At 36.3% G+C, this 22,524-nt stretch overlaps 2 pseudogenes; both read left to right on the top strand.

Moving 5' to 3' along the window:
• The first annotated feature begins 1,560 nt into the window (after positions 1–1,560).
• On the top strand, positions 1,561–5,692 carry LOC140149534 (actin, cytoplasmic-like; annotated as a pseudogene).
• Positions 5,693–14,364: 8,672 nt separating this feature from the next.
• LOC140166602 (actin, cytoplasmic-like) lies at positions 14,365–18,987 on the top strand (annotated as a pseudogene).
• The last annotated feature ends 3,537 nt before the right edge of the window (positions 18,988–22,524 follow it).

Here is a 22,524-nt window from a genome sequence, read left to right as displayed (position 1 = left end):
TCTTCATTGTGAGTGTAACCTACTGGGGAACCAAATATAGATCAACATAAAAATGTAGACATTGTACAAAGCTTATGTACAAATTCAGGAAGCAAGAATCAAAACTTAATGTAATTTAAAAGCATCAAGGAAAAATGGGCTTATACAGAAAGGCTCGTATATACGAGTGTTTTGAGACAGGAAAATAGAGCCTTTTTATATATATTTTCAACACCTAAACTTCCCTCTTCACAATGTGCACTGCGCTCGGGTATCATATGCATTTCATTTTCAAATACAAAAAATACAAATACAACCAACCCCGTAGTGTAGACTCAAGTTACGACATCACTTTAAACGAAACAAAAATTATGATATAATAATTAAAAATATGCAAAGAGAACAACAAGTAAAATAAGATACATGTGTATTATCAATAAATCATCGAAATTGGTTACATTTTTTCAAGCCTGACATTGTGACATTATTTGTCCCAACTTACATGTAATGGAATCAACCAAATTTGTACTTTTTAAGTATTAATGTTGTCATCACGACATACAATTCCCCATGAAGCTCATATAATTTATTTCATAATGTTTGGCAAAAAGTAACAGAACTATGATTTGACCTATATCGTGGATTATTCCTTTAAACAATCAATCAAACAAACAAAAAACAAAATACAACAACTATATGATGTACACAATATACTATTTTTAAGTGTTATTTAATACATCCAATGCATTGTGGGCTGTAAACATTATAATCCAGATTCTGGGTTTGGTAGTCGACTTTGCTCCCGTCTTATCATATGCCACTGGTCTTAAATTGAGTAATTACTCAGGGTAATTACCAACACTATCCCTCGACTAGGATGATACATATGACAAGATAGCTATGATTATCTATGTAAATTATGCATATGAAGCCAAACAGACCATACTGGTTCAAAATAATATTATGACCAAATATGGGCATAAAATTAAACTGATTTATTGTAGCGATTTAGGTATAAATATAAAGTGATTTGGTGAAGAAGTTTATCTGTCTCTATAACCGCTTAACAACAGGGTACCTAACCGACGTTGTCTATATTATTTGTAAGTAGTATATTTTATTCAGTAATTTAGTAAGCTAGTATAAATAATTTTATTTATTTATTTATTTATTTATTTATTTATTTATTTATTTATTTATTTATTTATTTATTTATTTATTTATTTATTTATTTATTTATTTATTTATTTATTTATTACTTGATTTATACTATTGATGCCGAGCATTTGAATCTATTTTTGCTTGCGACCCAGGAAAAGATGATTTTTTGCTATTGTTGAGGATATTACTCAATCTGAAACGCACTGCTGTTAATAATCTTAATATATTCAGGGGAAAATGTAAATATTCTAATATAAGTTCACATACACTTACTTGCTATTCTCTCAATAAATACGCTGTTACTGTTGTGTGTTTTGTTTATTTTGTTTTTATGTGTTTTTTTAAAGCGTTTCTCCATTTCACTTATGAAAATAAAGTAAAATTACAATGCAGCCTATACCTATCTTTAAACAGATTCCTTTTGCCGGTAACATACATAACCAATCACAGCCATGGATGAGGATGAAGTGAGCGCTTTGGTCATCGATAATGGATCTGGTATGTGCAAGGCTGGTTTCGCTGGCGATGATGCGCCAAGGGCTGTCTTTCCATCTATTGTTGGAAGACCAAGACATCAGGTAAGAAATTTTGGGAAATAATTATATATTGTGTATGTTAAAGGGTGAAGGAAATTGTTTCGACACACAACAAATACAATGAATGCGTCGACACAATAGGGTAGATGAGTTTATGTCGACACAATAGCAGTATCAAAAGACCACATCATAGAGGCTGTCAAATAATAAGCGGCCCAAACGATAATTTATAGTTTTCAATAATCAGTCAGTGTTTACATCGTTTAGCTATAATTTGCAAAAGTAACAAAAACAACAACAACAAAAACAGCTCATTTGATAACACAGACTTGAAAATTATGATCTCGGATATAATATTTTTCTTTTACTTCCAAGTCGCATAGTACTGGTTGCTTGCACACGAATTATGCATCATTCAATGGAGAGTCAAAACATTATTTTGCAACGTGCATCTTAAAGGAAATTTTCCAAGAATTTCAAACAAATATATTAACAAGGTTATAACAACACTCTTCTTCTATCATATGAGCTCTATTTTTGCAAATGATAGCTAAAAGATATGGCTTTCACATGTGTAAAGACTGAATGATTTTTGAAAACACATGTTAAAATATCATTACATTCGGTGGGTCCGCTTTTTATGGAACACCCTGTATTTACCAGTTTTATAGCTTGAGTCGATGTTATCCATGGATAAGAATCTAGAAATGATTGCTTGGGTGGCGACCAGGTTTTGGAAACAGCATCTGAGGTTATTGAAAACTTGCAAGGGACTAATTGTAACAATTTTATTTTGTAAAATATTATTAGCCTATCTTGTTTATTATCTTAATATTATGATAACTGGTAAAAAAAAGAGTAAAGTGTTTTTGGCACACGGCAATACAAGTAGGTCACCGTTATTGTGTTCCTCTATCTGTTCATGACATTCTAGTAGCTCGAGTTTACAATCTATCTTTGTACGTTTCTCCTCTTCAGGGTGTGATGGTTGGTATGGGACAGAAGGACAGCTATGTAGGTGACGAAGCCCAGAGCAAGAGAGGTATCCTTACCTTGAAATACCCAATCGAACACGGTATCGTCAACAACTGGGATGATATGGAGAAGATCTGGCATCACACCTTCTACAATGAACTCCGTGTTGCACCTGAAGAACATCCAGTTCTGCTGACAGAGGCTCCTCTCAACCCAAAAGCAAACAGAGAAAAGATGACACAGGTAACACTACTATTTAACTTTTACGTTGAAGAGAAGAGTAGAAGAGAAAATGCTTCTAAAAGTAGCCTAAGGGATGAAATCAAAACTCGACCGGCACTTAAAATGTAATATTAACTCCGAAGCAGTTTCCCTTGATTTAAGCTAGCTATGTTGGTCAACAGAAAGATTCGAGCCAGGTATATCAACTTGACAGAAAAATGTGTGGAACAAGACAAAGGCAAGATAAAACCTAATGCAGTATGTATACCATAGGGGTTTACATTAATACTGCACTAGTAAACATCCAAAGCCACATGGATAGACAAAAGTAACCAAAAATACAACCGACGTTTCGAGCCGATAAACTGACCTTCCTCAGGTACAAACAACAAAAATATATTACATCAGGAGATTGAAACTAGCTATATGTTGTTAGCAAGCATCAAAAATGAATCAAATTTACAGCATATAATATAACTTAGGTAGCAAGCAAATTATCAAAGTCATAGCCAAAAAGTAGCGGCTCTACAGAAAGAGAGTTATCTTGCTAATGGTGGTTAAGCATAAACAGTCATGCATATTGCATTCTTAACTAATCTTTTTGATAATGTTACATAAAGTAAGCAGCATCGTGCACCAGTTTTTAAACTCTGTTTCATACCAAAGTAATTAATAACGCATTACTATTTTTCCTCATTGTAGATCATGTTCGAGACCTTCAACACCCCAGCCATGTATGTTAACATCCAGGCCGTCTTGTCCCTTTATTCCTCTGGTCGTACCACTGGTATCGTCTTTGACTCCGGCGATGGTGTCTCCCACACAGTCCCCATCTACGAGGGTTACGCCCTTCCCCACGCCATTATGCGTATTGATCTTGCTGGACGTGATCTTACAGATTACCTTATGAAGATCTTGACAGAGAGAGGCTACACATTCACCACAACAGGTACGTTGAATATGTGAATAAGATATTTTCAGCAAAAAGTTTGTACCATACTTAAATATACTTCTCTTTGATAAATCGCTTTAAACTATACACAGTTTGACATTTTCCACTTTTTATTTGTTTGTCGTACCTATCGATATGATCCAGTATGAAAGATTCTTACACTAACCTTTTCATGATCTTGTTCTAAAATGTTATAATATGGACACATTAAAGGCACATTCAGCGATATTAAAATTTAGTTTGTTGCACCTTTGTTAGTTGCATAGATGTGCTAACATAACATATGCTTGTGGTTAAGCCGAAGGCCTTGTGTTAAAGATAAAATAACATTTTACATGAAACTGTAATATCTAGCTACTTAAGTAGAGAAATCAGCTAAATTTATTTGAATGGGGCTTCAATTCTACTGCTGTTTTCCTCGTTTTTTGCCAAATGTTTTATTTCAAAAATACATAACGACATTATTAATGACTTACCCTTCACTTCAATTTATACTCAATTTTATTTTTTCTGCACTTATGCTGGGATCACTGAATGGGCCTTTAAATAAGACCAAATTTGATTAGTGAAATCTAATAATGTGAATGTGTCTGAACACTACGAATCAGCCGTAAAGTCGGCCCCGGTCAATTTTGTATTATTTCGTGTTTAGAAAATATATATCATAAGCTTTATTGACTTCAAACGATATCCAGAAGCGGGGTTATGGTTTGTTGAACTCTGCTCCTTCAACAAAATGGTAACTTTTTTCGGTTCTACGTGTGTCTCTTTTTCTACATTGCTGGTAATAAAGTCATAATTGGCGGTCATTTCAAATCATCCCCAAGTCAACGAGATTCAGGAATGTCCTCAGGAATGTTATTGTTGGTTATACATACCTAGACAAAATACAATGCAATTGTAACCAACCACTTGAACAGGATTTAGCCAAAGCAAACAAAGACTAGAGCTATTTAATAATTAGATTATTATCCTCTTCAGCAATAGGATGGATTATTGATTGGTTTAAACGCTATCAAATGAGAAACATTTCGCGCCTAATTGAGATACCTATGAATACGACCTGTACGAACATTTTGCACTGTATCTCAGAATACAATTTGCCGAGTTTACGGCTCATTCGTAGTGTCCACTCACAAATTTGAACTATCCTAACTTGTGTACCGAATTATTGTGCGGTTATTTTCAATCTTAACATAATCTCAATGTCATGTATACCTTTTCTCGCTCTTGTTACAGCCGAACGTGAAATCGTCCGTGACATTAAGGAGAAACTTGCCTACGTCGCACTGGACTTCGAGCAAGAAATGCAGACAGCTGCATCCAGCTCATCTCTTGAGAAGAGCTACGAACTTCCTGATGGACAAGTCGTAACCATTGGCAACGAGAGATTCCGTTGCCCAGAGGCACTGTTCCAACCAGCCTTCTTAGGTATGGAGACCTCAGGCATCCACGAGAGTGTTTACAACAGCATTATGAAGTGTGATTTGGATATCCGTAAAGACTTGTATGCCAATGTTGTCCTCTCAGGAGGTAGCAGTATGTTCCCTGGCGTTGCTGACAGAATGCAGAAAGAGATGACCGCATTAGCACCACCAACGATGAAAATTAAGATCATTGCTCCACCAGAGCGTAAATACTCTGTCTGGATCGGCGGATCTATCTTGGCTTCCTCTCAACCTTCCAACAGATGTGGATCAGCAAGCAAGAGTATGACGAGTCTGGTCCAGCCATTGTCCATCGCAAGTGCTTCTAAGGAGTCAACCCAGAACTCACCAGACTTTATGTCAAATATGTCATTCACTATTTTCAGATACTATACTGAGGACATCTTTAATTTCACTCAGTTACCTAGTCCGATATATCCTATATACATGTATTTATAAAGGCCCCTTAGCCTAATTTCAAAAGATCCCTAAATAATTTCGTGTACCGACAATGTCCTCCTCAACTTTCTACAAGTTCCTGAATACGTTTTATGGAAACAGCACCAGAAGTCAAGAACCAATTTTAGTCTTTTCACCACAAACATTGCATAGGTTGCTTTGTGATAAGTAATATCTTTGGGTATTAATTGTGTAAATAATAGCTGGTAAAATATAAAAAGATGGTTATGCTGGTCTAACTATTCCCAATCACTCTCCAGTGACGTGATTTTGACTAGTTAGACAATTGGCGTATGTACATAATGGTGGCGTAAGAAATCAATACCTATAAAATATTATCTCCATTATTCGCCAGCGAAGTGGTTACATAACTCCTTGGTAACTGGATCACGCACCTTTTGGAATTGGTAGTACATGCTATAGAGAGTTCCCGTGTTTTGGGTTACCCGCCATCTTGGAGGGAAACCTAAACTCCGTTTACAATTTTCAGAATACCAACACTTGCGCAATAATTAGCAAATGTTATTTTCAAATCAAAGGAATGAGGAATACGGCGGTTCGAATCACGTTATAAACACTATTGTAGTCCGTTCCGCTTGAAAACACGGGAACTCTCTATAGACTTTTTGTTGCGATCATTTCGATCGTGGTGCAGAACTCAAAAGCGTGATCCAGTTGACAGAGTGATAATCGGATTACACTTCGCTGGCGAATAGCTTCGTTGACAACTTGAGCAATGTTTACTGCGAATGGAACTGGACTTAATCCTATTTCAGAAAAATACAGCACTCGTTTTTTGGGATTTTCTAATATCTTTTATAACTAATTATCAAAAATAACATAAAAATATTAGAGTTATGAGTTGACTCTTATCCTAGAATCAAGATTTTGAATGCTTAGACTTGTGCCAATTCTTAGAATTTTGTAACTTCAATTGTAAGAAAACATGCAAAATTGCTTGATTTTGGCCTATTTTCCTTCAAATTACAAAAGTAATAAAATTTAACTTTTATTGCCAATTAGAGCTATCTAAAAGATCATAGATTTAGCTATGTTTCATTTGGCAAAACAAGATAATATTTTTTTATTTCAAAAATGAGTGCTGTATTTTTCTGGAACCAGGAGTAGGCTCAGGCATATTGTGAATAAATTTGCCATAAAGCCTAACGTCTTACGACGAAATTATATTTATTCTTTTGCAAAACCACTCTATCAGTATAATCGTGATGTGATTTCAAATGAAAAACTTCATAGCATATGCTGTGCGGTGTTCATGAGCTCTCATATGTTGGCAACATTATCATCACAATACTGTTTGAAAACAATATATATTTTCCTTATTTTTCCCCGAACAAATGTATTGTAACTATGTTTATACCGAATTGAAATTAAAATACAGTTTTTTACTTATATTACACTTTACTTATGACCTTTCTATGCGTGTTTTTGGTATATTGCAGGCCGGGATTGCAGTTAGTATGATAGATACGACTTGACATTAAGTGTGGAATATTTTTTCACAAAGTGCCAAGACTAATCTGAAAGGGGTCTGCATATTTGTTGGGTGTGTCGGGAGATGACGTCAAATAATTTTTGATTCCATGAGTGCTCATAATTTAGTGAATTAGTCTAAAATGCGGATTTAAGAAGACTGCATTTGAGTTTTGTGGGGGAGGGTAAAATGTCTGAATTTCTGAACATTGTTCTGATTGAAGTTTGAGGTGATATGTACTGAACCTAAATACCAATAAGTATTGATAAGCCCATTATTTATCAAACAATTTTTTTTTTTTCTCCCGACACATCTCGATTAATATTTAGCCCGTGGGTTTATGCAGATGCAGACCCTTTCCATATTAGTCTTGGCACTTCGTGAAAAATATTCCATACTTAATGTCAAGTTTGTACAAAGAAGAGACGATTTTTATGAAGAGCTAACTCTAACTTTGAGTCTTGTTTCGTAGAAATTGAAAAATGTAATAATGGAATAAAAATTCCCTTTAAAAAGGAAAACCAGCTTCAAGTAGAAGAGGCCTTGTAATTAGTTTGGGTGGAAGGCATTTTTAGGATCAGGCTTACATACTTCATGTTTCATGACAGTCCACCAAACCATCAATGATGAGAATATGCACACTGAAACAGCTAACCAAACATTAATTCATTACTCCAAATTTGTTGTCTTTTCTGCATTTTACCCATGCTTTGTTATTAATATCTAGAAATGCACTGCAGTTTTTAATTAGTTCACTCATTCTTCCGTAGGATTACACATATTCATGCCAAAATTTAAAAAAATAAAAATAAAAAAACTCAAAGGGCTAACTGGATTAATTTGTGCTTAATATTTACATTAATTTGAATGAACATAAACAAACACATTAATATGTTTTGATGTTTAAATCTTATTTTAATATCCCAATTTAACCTTCATTGGTGCATAGGGAGGACCCAACTTAGTTATCTCATAAAAGCACACATGAAGTAGGCTACATAATCCAAACTGTGTCTTTTGACCCGAAATTGAGGTTTTTATAGAATAACTTACTCTGTAATAATAGGTCGATATAGCACAAACTGTACACTTTTGTGATCAGACGAATGATTTGGCATGTTTGGTGTATCTTTCATCAAGATTGGAGCATTTTGAAATTGTTTACCCCTGAATGAACTTTCGTGACCTCTAGCAGTACTATAGGGGTCGAATCCAAAATTCAACCTTAACCCGGAGGTTATCTATATTGTTGTCCTTGCAATCATTCGGATTTGAAGATGGCACTTCCAAGAAAGTGCGTTTTACTTCTCCGAATATCAATTTGGTTGCAAGAAACAAATCATTATTTCGATAGTTTAAAGATCACTACGTGCATCATGACGTTATCTTTCAACAAAATGGACCAACTCTACCACTTTGTAACTCAATCCCCAACAAAAAATGTATGCACATCAAATGAAACTTCATCATAATAATGAAGTTTTGTACGCCTTTACAGTTAGCAACCTGGACAACAGATTCTTTTGTTTAGCAAGGCTCACTCAGTCATTTAATGTGGCAATACAAACGATCGAATTTGGTGTTGAAACGAGCTAAATTTTGAGTTACACCTTTTCAATGTAAAATTAATTTTCTCGGCCAAATGAAATGCAATCATTTTTATTTTTTCAGTAAATGTCAGGTCAAATTGTAGTGCTTGATACTTATTTTTTTTTCAAATCCTAGTGTTAAACTTAGGCGTGAAATTCAGTCATTTCGTGTAAGATTTTCGATTTTGATAGGCTTAAACTCTGCCCACGAGCCTTTTCTTGGATCAACCTTTTAGCTTTTCAAAGTAATATAGTTCGCTAATGAAGGATTTTGCCCAACTTTCTAACGCACATCACCGTGAGCGATATATCATAGTTTTGTCAGAATTTACGTTTTGATTTCACCATTTTTTCACCGGCTGAAATTTTTTCAAAATCAACGCGTGAAATATAAGGCTAATAATACTAGCATTGTGGATCGATATCCCTGGGTTTAATAGGAATACCGGCATGATACAGTGTTGCCAGAACTTCAATATAGCAACGAAATTCCCAGGCCTAATAGCGCTCCTATACTGATCATGTTTACAGCACGATGAGGATATTTCATCATCACGTGAGTGATTCGGACCAATGTGTTGAAATTTGCTTCTCCTGAAAACAACTTTGCCCGAAGGCTTACATGCAATTGGGCAATATTTTAAACAAAACTTTCTTTTACAAAACATTATATTACGCTGTATGTTTTATGATCAAGCAAACTGTTTGGAACACACTTCCAAAGAAATAACCTTCGTAACGCCCCGGCGTAACGCCCCAGACTTTCGTTATTTAAACGCCAGAAATAGATTGTCCTTATAAGAACCATCAGAGATTGTGGCTTATAAGAACCGTTCATTATCATTGTTAACTTAAACAGGTTTTTGTTTTAAACATCTTTATAAATTGATTGTTTTATGTTTGTTTGTAAATTTCGTGCTTTACGCGCTTTGAGTTCCTCATCAGAGATTGTGCCTTATAAGAACCATTCATTTTCATTGTTAACTTAAACAGGTTTTTGTTTTTAAACAAAAACCTGTTTAAGCAATTATTTAAAATTGCTTGCCTAAAAACAGAATAACTTGGATGTTAATACTTGACGTAGTGTTTCAATTGTCATGAAGGTGACTGGGTATGGTGCCTTTTGTTTGTGTTTGTTTGAAACTGCTTTTGGAAACCCACCGAAAGTCATAGGCCCTAATGAAGCAGCCAAAACAATACCAGGTAAAAAAAACACATTTGTGGCAACAATAAGCCTTGCATTGAAAGTCATGGTTAAAGTGTGTTGATTACCACACCAAAGTTTCCCTACATACACCCCCACTACCCACCTCACACACCTCTGCACCCACCCCACCCTATAGGCCTACATGTACATGATATTACATAATAATATATAGCATAGCTATACATTTAGGTATAGCGCTTAATTATGACAAATATGGTTAGACCTATATATAGGCCTACATGTCAAATTAAAAACAAACCCGAACACTGATGAATCTCTACAGAAACCCGAACACAAGTCTGAAGGGTGTAATGAAAATGGCAACCCGCGATGGTGGGGGGGGCGGTGGGTAGGTGGGTAGGTCATACAAAATTCACATGGAGATAGGAGGGACTGAAGATTAAAATCCCCTATAATAACACGCTAATTTTTCTAGGTTTGGACCGTGGATTTTCATGAACCTCAAGCGTGCGTCTCTTAATACGGACTAACCTAGGTAAACAAACACACAGACAGACAAAATGGTTTTCATAATCATGGAATCCATATAAATTGAAATTGCAGGCTATCACGGGAGCAAATTTTAAAATTCACCTCATTTACCAGAAAACCCAATTGGGGATTTGGGCTACCAAATCGCTAGTCGGGCAATCTTCATGATCTTTGCTTTTCAATGGAAAATTGCCCTGGATGACAACAATGAAAATATCGACTATTTCTGCTGGTTGCGCACGAGATAAAAGCACCGAGTTTGACATTTTCAGAGCATGAAGGGAAAAAGGGTAAAATAAAAACGGAAATTCTGACAAAACTATAATATATAGACCCACACGATGTGCTTTACAGAGGTGGGAAATATCTTTCTTTAGCAAACTATATTAGTTTGAGACGCTAAAAAATCAATTCCGTAAAAAGCTCGCAGGCGAACTCAAGGCCTATAAAAATCAAAAATCCCACACTAAAAGATACAATTTGATGCTTAATTTTAACACCAGGATTTAAAAAAATGTATATCCAAGCACCAAGTTTTTAACTGACATTACTGAAGAAAAAAAAATATTGCTTTATATTTGATCGAGAAAATTAATTTCATAGCAAAAAGGTGTATCTCTGAATTGTGCTGATTTTAACATGTATCGATCGACTTTTAGCGCGACTAAGCATTTCTAAAGAATCGGTTGTCCAGGTAGGTGACTGTTTAAAGGAAGTCTCCGGCAATCACAACATTATGCCTTATATGTTAGGAAAATTGTTATCGAGCACGAATCATATGGTTTTATTTTAAACAAGCTCATGTTAAAAACGAGTTAAAACAGGCGTGTGTCAAAACGCGATATTCAAAATTCCCGGGGGACGAAATTGTCTAGCGCAATGACGTCCCAGTGGAGGCTGGTGACATTTGAGCACAAATAACCATTACGTCATTGCAGTAGACAATTTCGGCACGGGAATTTTGAATATCACCTGTTGAGAGACGACTGTTTTTTTATGGTCGATATGAGTTTGTTTTAAATAAAATTCTTGACAATTATTTTTCTAACATATAAGGCATGATGTTGTGATTGCCGGAGACTTCCTTTAAGACGTGTACAGACTGTAACAATAACAATTATACCATTGCAATTTTACAAATTTTTACAAAAGAAACAAAAAGGTCATGGCAACAATGTTACAATACGCAAAAAAAGTTTCTTTATGATTAGGAAATTTACCCACTATTAAAATCTAGCAACTAATTTTGTACGTTTGCGAAATAATCGCAGGATTGTCCTGCGCATTTTGACACCTCAATCACTACCCTACGACACTCCGGAGAAAAGATATGAATGTGTAAGTAAACGAGGTCGAAGAATAAAAATTGCTAAAAGGCCTTAAGTTTTCAGCATAAAAGAACACAAAAACAACAAACATGCAGATAAAATTTTTGTTTACTTGCTGAGCACATTTCAGGCATCATACTGCCGCTTCCAACTTCACTTGAGATTAATCTCTTTCTTTACCAGTCTTTCAGTACTTGGCAACTTTCATTAGGAAATGAATTTGGAGAAAACCTTCTGTTAATAAAATACTATGCTGAGCCACCAGCCTGGGTGACTCACGCTCCAGTAATTTCAGATGATTGAGCTCAGTAATACATCAAAGAATGTCTTCCAATTCATGAAAACAAATAGATAATCAGCTTATCAGATTAAAAGCTTAGCGAGTGTTTTATAATTATCAGAAGGTTTTCTCCAAATTCATTCTCTAATGTTGTGTGTCCACCGTTGGCTTCACTTCCCTTACAGCTCCTAATGAGGCGGTGAATGTTACCGTGTTCAATCCCGTTCCACTCGTTGATAACGATGCGACGCAACCCACCAGAGTTAATCTTCTTGTTTACTCGTCTCTTGAGCTGATCCCAAAGGTTCTCCAAGGGGATATGATCAGGGCTTCTGGAGGGCCACTCAAGTGTCTCAATTCCTTCTGCTTCCAGGAATGCAGCTGTCCTGGCTGCAGTGTGTAGTATTGAGTTGTCTTGCATCAGGTAAAATCCTGCACCAATGGCTGCTGCATATGGGACTACAGCAGGTTGCAGGACTTGGTTGGTGTACACGTCGGCAGTAATACCTCCTCTCGGGACTTAGTCTTTCCTTCTTCGCAGATTCCCGCCCACACCATAATGCTACCTCCTCCAAATTGCTCTCGCTGTTGCACACGCTCGTCATCTAATCTGTCATGGCCCCTTTCTCTCCAAACACGCATCCGCCCATCAGTATGATGCCAGAACTGTGCTCAGCAAGTAAACAAAAATGTTATCTGCATATTTGTTGTTGTTTGTGTTCTTTTATGCTGAAAACTTGAATAGACCTTTTTGCAATTTTTTGCAACGTACAAAATTAGTCGCTAGATTTTAATAGTGGGTAAATTTCCTGACCATTAAGAAACTTTTTTTGCGTAGTGTATATGTAGTGGATCCAATAATATCTTGGTTTACAGAAACACTTTATACTTGATTTCTTTACTAGTTTACTATCGTCCAAAAAAAGAGTTGGACCACTTTTAACATTTTCGCGCATATCAAGCTTCCATCGTGTAAAATCGATTTTATGATTAGCTATTGCATTTTTGCTTTCAAAAAATAAGATCAGTGGGATCACGGCGTAAATGTAATATGCAGTATATAATCAGCAATATCTTGGCTAAAAGAAAAACTTTACTTGGTATCTTTCCTAGTTCAGGTTTAACGCTATGCCCGATTTTACCTAATCGCCCGAGTTGCGTCACCTTTTTTGCTATGATCGCACATATCAAGTTTGTACCGCGTAAAATGAACTCCCATGCTTATTGTCAAAGATCTCAGAACAAAAATTGGAACAAGAACAAAGGTTTTTATGTTTGTCTTTCACTTAATTGACATCAGTAAATACCACTTCAAATGCCACATTGTTTAAAATTACCCATCTTAAGAGCACCGACCAGATGATTAAAATCAATTCAGTCACTTTTGCTACACAAAGACACCAAAGTGGCCGAAGCTGTTTTAGCACAACACAATTGGCCACATCTTCACTTGTAGACCACCAATTTTATTGAAACAAAGCTTAAGCAGTAGCTTAAAAAATTACCTTGACGACGAAGCAAAACTCAATACAATCAATAAGTGATATGTTTGTGTAATACTATTTTCTAAATTGTATATTTAATGTTGTACCAACCTGTATATGTCATAACGAAGATAATGGTGTTACATAAAGTATGGAAAATCCTAGTTGGTCTACTTTTCCCTATACATATAGCGTGGTGTGGTGAATACCTCTTGGGTTCAATGTATAGAAATTTGACCAAGTGAATGTTGGCATGCCCCAGTAATTGACTGTCACTTATAAGACAAAATATCTAAATCACACAGTAAAAAATCCTGACTTCATGCTACACACCACAAATGAAATAATATTTTCGATATCCTTTTTTTTAATCCAAAAATAATTGTTTAAAATTTTTGAGAAATACCTTGTATGAGTCTATATAAATTGCTAAACAAGCAAACAAAACCTCAGGATTGACAAAAACAGCCTGTCCTGTTTCCATTTTATTTGAACGATACAATGCATTGTGTAAGCTTTGAGCATTAATCCAGGTTTGGGTTTGGTAGTCGACTTTGCTCCCGTCTGACGTGCCGCTGGTTTGAAACGGGTCACCTCGATTAAGATGATAAATATGACAAGATAAATATGATTATCTATGTAAATGATTCATATGAAATCAACCAGAGCATGCGGGTTCCAAAATTATGACCTAATATGGTCATAAAAATTAAGCTGATTGATTGTAGCGATTAGGTATAAATATATAAGATTTGTGCGGAGTACTATCTGCCTCTTTAACCGTTTGCAACGTGTAACAACAGGGTACTTACCTGACGCTGTCGATATAATTTGTAAGTAGTAATACTTCTTGTTGTATTTGTATCAATTTAGTAATTTCGGACTAAATATATCTTTCCTTCTTTCTCTTAAAATGTTTGGTATCGGAGATATAGCACGATCACCAAATAAATTTTAGCAAATGGTTTCTAATTTCAATGACTTTTTGTCTTTGGCAAAACTAAAATAAAAAGTTTAATATAAAATTAACGAAAAGAAAAAAAAATTATTTTATTTTATTTTATTTTATTTTATTTTATTTTATTTTATTTTATTTTATTTTATTTATTTATTTATTTATTTATTTATTTATTTATTTGTTTTTTATTATTTTTTTTTTTTACAGCTGAATGAGTATGGTTTATAATTATTAGGTGTTTTTTTTGTTCTGGTCTGTGCCTTGCCCTTTTTTATTGTTTGAAGTTTAAAAAAATGAATAAACTATTATGAAGGTAAAAAGGTGTAGTAATAAGTAAACTCACAATACAACTTCTTCCTGTCCTTAAACAGATTTCTTTAGCCGGTAAGATACATAACCAATCACAGCCATGGATGAGGATGATGTGAGCGCTTTGGTCATCGATAATGGATCTGGTATGTGCAAGGCTGGTTTTGCTGGCGATGATGCGCCAAGGGCTGTCTTTCCATCTATTGTTGGAAGACCAAGACATCAGGTAAGAAACTTTGGGAAATAATTATATATGGTCGACACAATAGGGTGGAGGAGTGTGTGTCGAAGTGGATGTTATTTCACATCTACCTTTGCATTACTGATTCGGATTTGATGTTGCACTAGTGCTGTACTTTCGGAGAACTGTCGCAACTCTTAATGTGATTAGGGTTAGGTTTTAAAGGACTAGACTTGGAGTTAGTATTATGATTAAGGTTTGAATTCGGATTAAATTAAGGGTTGGGAATAGTATTATACTTGGGTAGCAACCACGTTTCTAAAATGGCTCCTGTGTAGACGCCGATGTAAATACAGGGTGTATCAAAATGATTGGTACCGATCAATATCCAGTGAGTATGGACAAGACTGGCACATCAAAATGCAGTAAAATATTCACCTTATTTGTAGATCTACGTAAGAAAAGGTCATAAAAGTATAAATTGTAGTAATTTCAAGAGGATCTAATGGACGAAGCAGGTGTTTTATTAGACAACAAAGCTGATGGATAACAAACATTTTGATACACCCTGTAATTGAAAACGTGAAATTTTTTTTGTGTATTTCTCCTCTTCAGGGTGTGATGGTTGGTATGGGACAGAAGGACAGCTATGTAGGTGACGAAGCCCAGAGCAAGAGAGGTATCCTTACCTTGAAATACCCAATTGAACACGGTATCGTCAACAACTGGGATGATATGGAGAAGATCTGGCATCACACCTTCTACAATGAACTCCGTGTTGCACCTGAAGAACATCCAGTTCTGCTGACAGAGGCTCCACTCAATCCAAAAGCAAACAGAGAAAAGATGACACAGGTAACGCAAATTTTCAACTTCTAATTTTTTTTTAATTTAAGGAGAGACAACACTTTGAATAGTGACATTACCATCTTCAAGCGTAATAATTATACAGACTTGACATTTAATATGGAATAATTTTTCGCAAAATTCCAAGACTGGTCTGGTAGAAGTCTGCATAAACTGCACGGCTAAATATTACTTGGGGTGTGTCGAGAGATGGTGTAAAATAATTGTTTGACAGAAAATGTTCCTTCCATTAGTTTACACTATGGCGCTCATATGTAGTCAATTAGCCTAAAATGGCGGATTTAAGGAGACTGAATTTGATTTTTGTGGGGGCAAAATTTCTGAATTTGAGCAACATTATTCTGATATAATCGAATTTATTGAGGTTTAAGGCGATTTTACTGAACCTAAATACCAAAAGGTGCTCATAAGAACTGAAATGCTCCTGTGATCTACCAGTTTTGAAAGTGGGAGGAGCTTTAAAAATATGGCTCTTAAAAATGGTACGCACTCAGAAAGTTTGAATGGTCCCCTGGAGCCAAATGTTATGAACTTACTGTACACAAAGAAACAGTGTGAGTTCATTTTTGTACCGTATATTTATAACATTCGACCCCAGGGGCCACTCAAACTTTCTGAGTACGTACAGCTTTTAAGAGCCCTATTTTTAAGCTCCTCCCCTGTTCAAACATTTGGTACATTGTAAGTGTAATTCAGCTGTGGTGAATGCCAGTTGGTGAAGAAGTTAAAAAAATCACCTAAAACCCATATAAATTTGATAATAACAGAACCACGTTGCATAAAGTCCGAAATTGTGTCCCCCACAATTGCCTCCCTAAATCCGCCATTTTAGGCAAATTCGCTACAATATGCGCACCATAATGTAAACAAATGGAAAGCACATTTTCTATTAAACAATTATTTTACACCATCTCCCGACACACCCCAATTAATATCTAGCCCGTGCGGTCTATGCAGACTCAGTCCAGACCAGTCTTGGAAATGTGCGAAAAATATTCCATATTAAATGTCAAGTCTGTATAACCCGGGAGTAGGTTTCATTGGGTATTAAAGGGGTTCTGAGAGATTTCACAATAATATCAAGTGAGAAAACATTACCTTATTTTGATAGGTGGAATATATACTCAAATAGTCTACCGAGCAGTAATTTAGAGACGAAACTTAGCTTGAAAATTAGAGACGTAATAGTAAGCGTCGCTTTGCGATCCAGAACCTTATTACAAAATCATGCATTTTTACACTAAGGGAGCGATGGGCATTTTAAGGGAGAACCCGACATTTTTTTGGGTCTTGAGGGGGGAACGCGAAATATTTTGTTGAACCAGGAGGGGGAATTGTTAAGTTTTAAATGGAGAAATGCGGGAAAACAAGGGGGAATCCAAAAATTTTGAGCGGACGCGAGGGGGAACGCGAATTTTGTTGTCGATATTTTTTCCAAAACGCCTATCCCCCCGGCCGCCGTAAATAACGATCGGTCCCTAAAGACACCGAATTAAGCTTAATTATATGAATTTCAGATGCCGATTAGTATTTGGCCAAACATTGTGTACATGTTAAAAACTGGCCTTTTAATTATATTATATTAAGTAAGCAGCACCGTGCATCTTTAAACTCTGTTTCATACCAAAGTCATTTATTAAGCATTATTAATTTTTCCTCTTTGTAGATCATGTTCGAGACCTTCAACACCCCAGCCATGTATGTCAACATCCAGGCCGTCTTGTCCCTTTACTCCTCTGGTCGTACCACTGGTATCGTCTTTGACTCCGGCGATGGTGTCTCCCACACAGTCCCCATCTACGAGGGTTATGCCCTTCCCCACGCCATTATGCGTATTGATCTTGCTGGACGTGATCTTACAGATTACCTTATGAAGATCTTGACAGAGAGAGGCTACACATTCACCACAACAGGTACGTTTGATCTTTTGAGCTAAAATAAGTTACTTTACTTGAGCCACAATGAAACCTACCCTCCTTTGATAAACTACTTTAATTATGATGTGATATTTTATCTTCTTTTAAATTGTTTGTCAATGGTAATAATTTTGTCATTATTATATTGTTTTCTCATTATTACATTTTTAAAATTACTTTTGTTGTATTTGTGTGTGATGTTTTATAATGTTTAATATTGAATAATGCTAAATGTATTTAATACAAAATTAAATTGAACTTGAACTTTGCCCTCCTCCACCCCCCCCCCCCCGAAAAAAGGGTCCTGGTGCCGCCACTGCCCCAACTATTCTGCAGGGGTAACTGGGCTCACTGCAGGGGTAACTCGTCTTTTTAACTTGATTTCTCGATGATCTTTTTCTACAAAATCATTATGTTGAGACAGTAAAAAATACCCTGCTAAATGAGATCTAACAAATGTAAAATAATTTGCACTATCCGGACTTGTATGCACAATTAATAGTTCGGTGGTTTCCAATCTTAAATAATAATCAATATATCATTATGTACTTTAATACTTATGTTTTCCTCGCTCTTTTTACAGCCGAACGTGAAATCGTCCGTGACATTAAGGAGAAACTTGCCTACGTCGCACTTGACTTTGAGCAAGAAATGCAGACAGCTGCATCCAGCTCATCTCTTGAGAAGAGCTACGAACTTCCTGATGGACAAGTCGTAACCATTGGCAACGAGAGATTCCGTTGCCCAGAGGCACTATTCCAACCAGCCTTCTTGGGTATGGAGACCTCAGGCATCCACGAGAGTGTGTACAACAGCATCATGAAGTGTGATTTGGATATCCGTAAAGACTTGTATGCTAATGTTGTCCTCTCAGGAGGTAGCAGTATGTTCCTGGCATTGCTGACAGAATGCAGAAAGAGATGACCGCATTAGCACCACCAACGATGAAGATCAAGATCATTGCTCCACCAGAGCGTAAATACTCTGTCTGGATCGGTGGATCTATCTTGGCTTCCCTCTCAACATTCCAACAGATGTGGATCAGCAAGCAAGAGTATGATGAGTCTGGTCCAGCCATTGTCCATCGCAAGTGCTTCTAAGGAGTTTGCAACTATCCAGAACTTACTACAGATTTGATGTAAAAATATGTCATATCAGAATTTTTAGATAGTACCGAGGACATCTTCAATTTCATTTATTGTGTAAGGTCATTTTGTATAATTTCAAAACTTGTCGATATCATTAAAATGAGACATTTATCACAAAATAATTTTGTAAACTGATGATGTCCTCAACTTTCTAAAAGTTCCTGAATACGTTTTGAAACAACACCAAAGAAGACCAGATTCACTAAAGTCTTTTCACTGTATTTCACAAACATTCCACAGATTGCTTTGTCAAAAGCAATTTCTCTAGGTATTAATTGCGTAAATTTGAGATGGTAAAATATTAACGAGACGATTGGAAATAAATGTCATTACATTTCAGCGGTGTTCATGAGTTGTTAGGGGTGCACCATTTGATATCAAGAGGGGCTGGGTAGTGTTTTTTTTTAATTGTCGTGCTATCTGAGCAACAAAAAAAAGCTCCACCTCAGACCCAAATTTTGGTCCACCTCAGACAAAAAATTGTCATACCATCTGAGCAAAAAAATGCTTCACCGAGGTGCTAAAAAAATTGTCACGACCCGAACTACCCAGCCCCCCTTGATATCTAATGGTGCGTCCCTTATGGCTAATTGCACTCTCTCACATGTAGGCAAGAGTGTCATGTCTGCAGATCCCGTTCTATTTTGAAAACAGATATATTTTCCTTATTTTTCCCGTACAAATGTATTAAAATGTGCTTAAACCGAACTGAAATTGAAATAAATTTTTACTTCTATTATAACTATCGTCGTTGTAATTTCGTCACTAATTCTATTGTCATACGTTGAAGATTTTGATTATTTTATTTATTATTTATGTGTGTTACAGTTCCAAAGATTTCATTTAATGACAGAAATGTTTCAAAAGTTTTGCAAGTCTAGTTAAAAGTGGTGGTACGATTCTTTCGTAAGGTGTTTTCTACCTTACATAAGTCATCCTACTAAGACAATCTGACTCCTAGTTTTGAGTTAAATAATGATTTTGGATACTAGAAATAAAAACGGGTATCACAATGACCCCATAGAGCAGTACGTACCGTATACAATATAGTACAAGGCGCTATGTGGTGATATTTGACTTATTTGAGTTAACATTTTGTCTTGCTAATTAGTGAAACCCATGATTTTTGGCATCCTTACACCTCAAAAGATATAACTAGAATTGATGCCATTTTTTTCTATGTCCCCTATGATTTCCACGAGGGGTCGAAGGTCATAATGGTAGCCAAAATGTAAAATTTGTTCTATCATGTTGTAATATTACTCAAATTGTTCCTCTCATTGCTAGGAATTTAAAAAAAGTCATTGTCATATTGCACTAGGGTGCTTAGTTCAGGAGTTATAGAGTAAACTAGATCAAAATGTCAAATATCTTGTACATTGAGGCAAATTTTCAAAATGCACAGATTCAATCGTGTTTTGTCTCCGCTCGACAAATGAAATAGGAAAACAATTTGTTTGAGAAATGCATAACCTCGGAATCGGATGAAATCATGAGTGAAAGGTTATGCATTGCACCAAAATGTGAAAGTATATGTTGGAGATTTGTTATGTTAAAGGAAGTAATTGGACTCCAGTGTCGATGAAATCGGACCGTTTTTAAATCTTGACCTCTGTGTATGAAAGTTTTGACTTTTGAGCACCGTAGAAAATGACAATTGACTTTTTTATTCCCTGTGATGAGAGGAACAATTTAAATATTACAACATGATGGATGGGACTATATTTAAACTTTGGCCCCACTGTGACCCTCGACCAAAGGTGGGAACCACAGAGGGCATAGAAAAAAATGGAACCAATTAAATTAGTTTCCTTTCAGGTTTAGGAATGCCAAAACATTGGTTCCACTAATGTATCAAAATAAAATCCCAAACCCATAGCGTCATGTACTAATAGAAACGAGTCTTTAATGACTAAAATCGTACAAGGGATATGAGAAAAATATGAGAGTTCACCAATCATGCCACTCAAATCAATTTTCAGAAAAATAATGATGCAAATAACTAAGCAAGTCAATAATGTTGATCTTGTATTATTGATTTTAATAACTATAATAGGTCTAATAAGGTCGGGTAACTGCGTAGCACTGTGAGAGCATATGGTCGTAGAGATTAAAGTTAGAAACAGTGCAAAATATATATATACCAAGAGGTATAGATAAACACAACGTTTCGGGTTGGACCCTTTAACAAGATTCCCCTCACGCACTTCGTCTTCTTCAAGACTTCTCCTTTCCTACCGGCAGTGACAATTACCTTTTCACAATGGACATATCATCCTTATACACCTCTATCCCGCATCATCTTTGTATGAAGGCTCTTACTCATTATTTGGATACTCGCATAGGCTCGAAACGGAATCCACCTACAGAAACACTGACTCGTCTCATTGAACTAGTTCTTTCTATGAATACTTTCCAGTTCAATGGAGACTTTTATCAGCAACTCAAAGGTATTGCCATGGGTGCAAAAATCGGTCCTAGTGTTGCTTGCCTCACCGTTGGGTACATAGAGGATGAAATGCTTCGCACCTATGATCTTCCTAAGCCCTTCCTCTACAAAAGGTACATCGATGACATTGTAGGGCATTCTCTGGTGACAGAAAGGATCTCGACCACTTCATCTCCCATGTGAACACCTACAATGAGTCGCTTAACTTCACTCATGAAATCTCCAGCACTTCAGTAACTTTCTTGGACCTCAAACTTATCATCAACAGCCAAAACAAGATCACTACCACAATCTACTATAAACCCACGGACTCTCATAGCTACTTACTGTACAATTCCAGCCATCCACCCGCCTGCAAAAAGGGTATCCCCTATAGTCAGCTCCTCCGCGCCAAACGCATCTGCAGTGACACTAATGATCTGGATCAAGTTCACAATGATATGACTAGTTTTTTCCATGAGCGTGGATACCCTACCGACACCACACAAGCTGCTCTGGATCGAGTCCAATCAGTAGACAGGGATCTTGCTCTCCAACCATCCGGATCCAAATCTTCTGAAAGAGTTCCCTTGGTTCTCACTTATCATCCGCTTAATCTTCCTATTCGCAATATTATCTTCCGTAACTTTCGCATACTTCTTGACGACGATTCCACATCCCAAGTTTTTAATCAACTCCCGGTGACCGCCTTCAGAAGGGACAAGAACATTGGCGACCAGGTCGTCCGCGCTTCACACCCCATCCAGCCATGTGACACCCCTGGTACTTTTTGCTGTGATAGGAGAAGGTGTAATACCTGTGCTCATGTCTCCAATGAAACTCACATCCGCGGTCCCAATGGGGGTTTTGACATCACCTCCCACTTCACATGCATCTCTCGCAATGTTGTTTATTGTATTCAATGTACAAACTGCCATATATTGTACATAGGGGAAACCAGCCGCCGATTAGCAGATCGTACTACAGAACATCTCCGCTCCATTTCTAAGAACTTTGCTGGTTTCCCTGTTGCTCGTCATTTCAATCCACCTTCTCTTTGTAATGTTAGCCACTTCAGAGTTTCTGCTGTTATACAATCTCGCGGCTCCAATAAGGACAGACTCATTGCAGAAC

Source organism: Amphiura filiformis, chromosome 1, assembly GCF_039555335.1.
Source record: "Amphiura filiformis chromosome 1, Afil_fr2py, whole genome shotgun sequence".
In the NCBI taxonomy this organism is placed as follows: domain Eukaryota; kingdom Metazoa; phylum Echinodermata; class Ophiuroidea; order Amphilepidida; family Amphiuridae; genus Amphiura; species Amphiura filiformis.
This window is presented reverse-complemented; position numbering and strand designations above follow the sequence as displayed.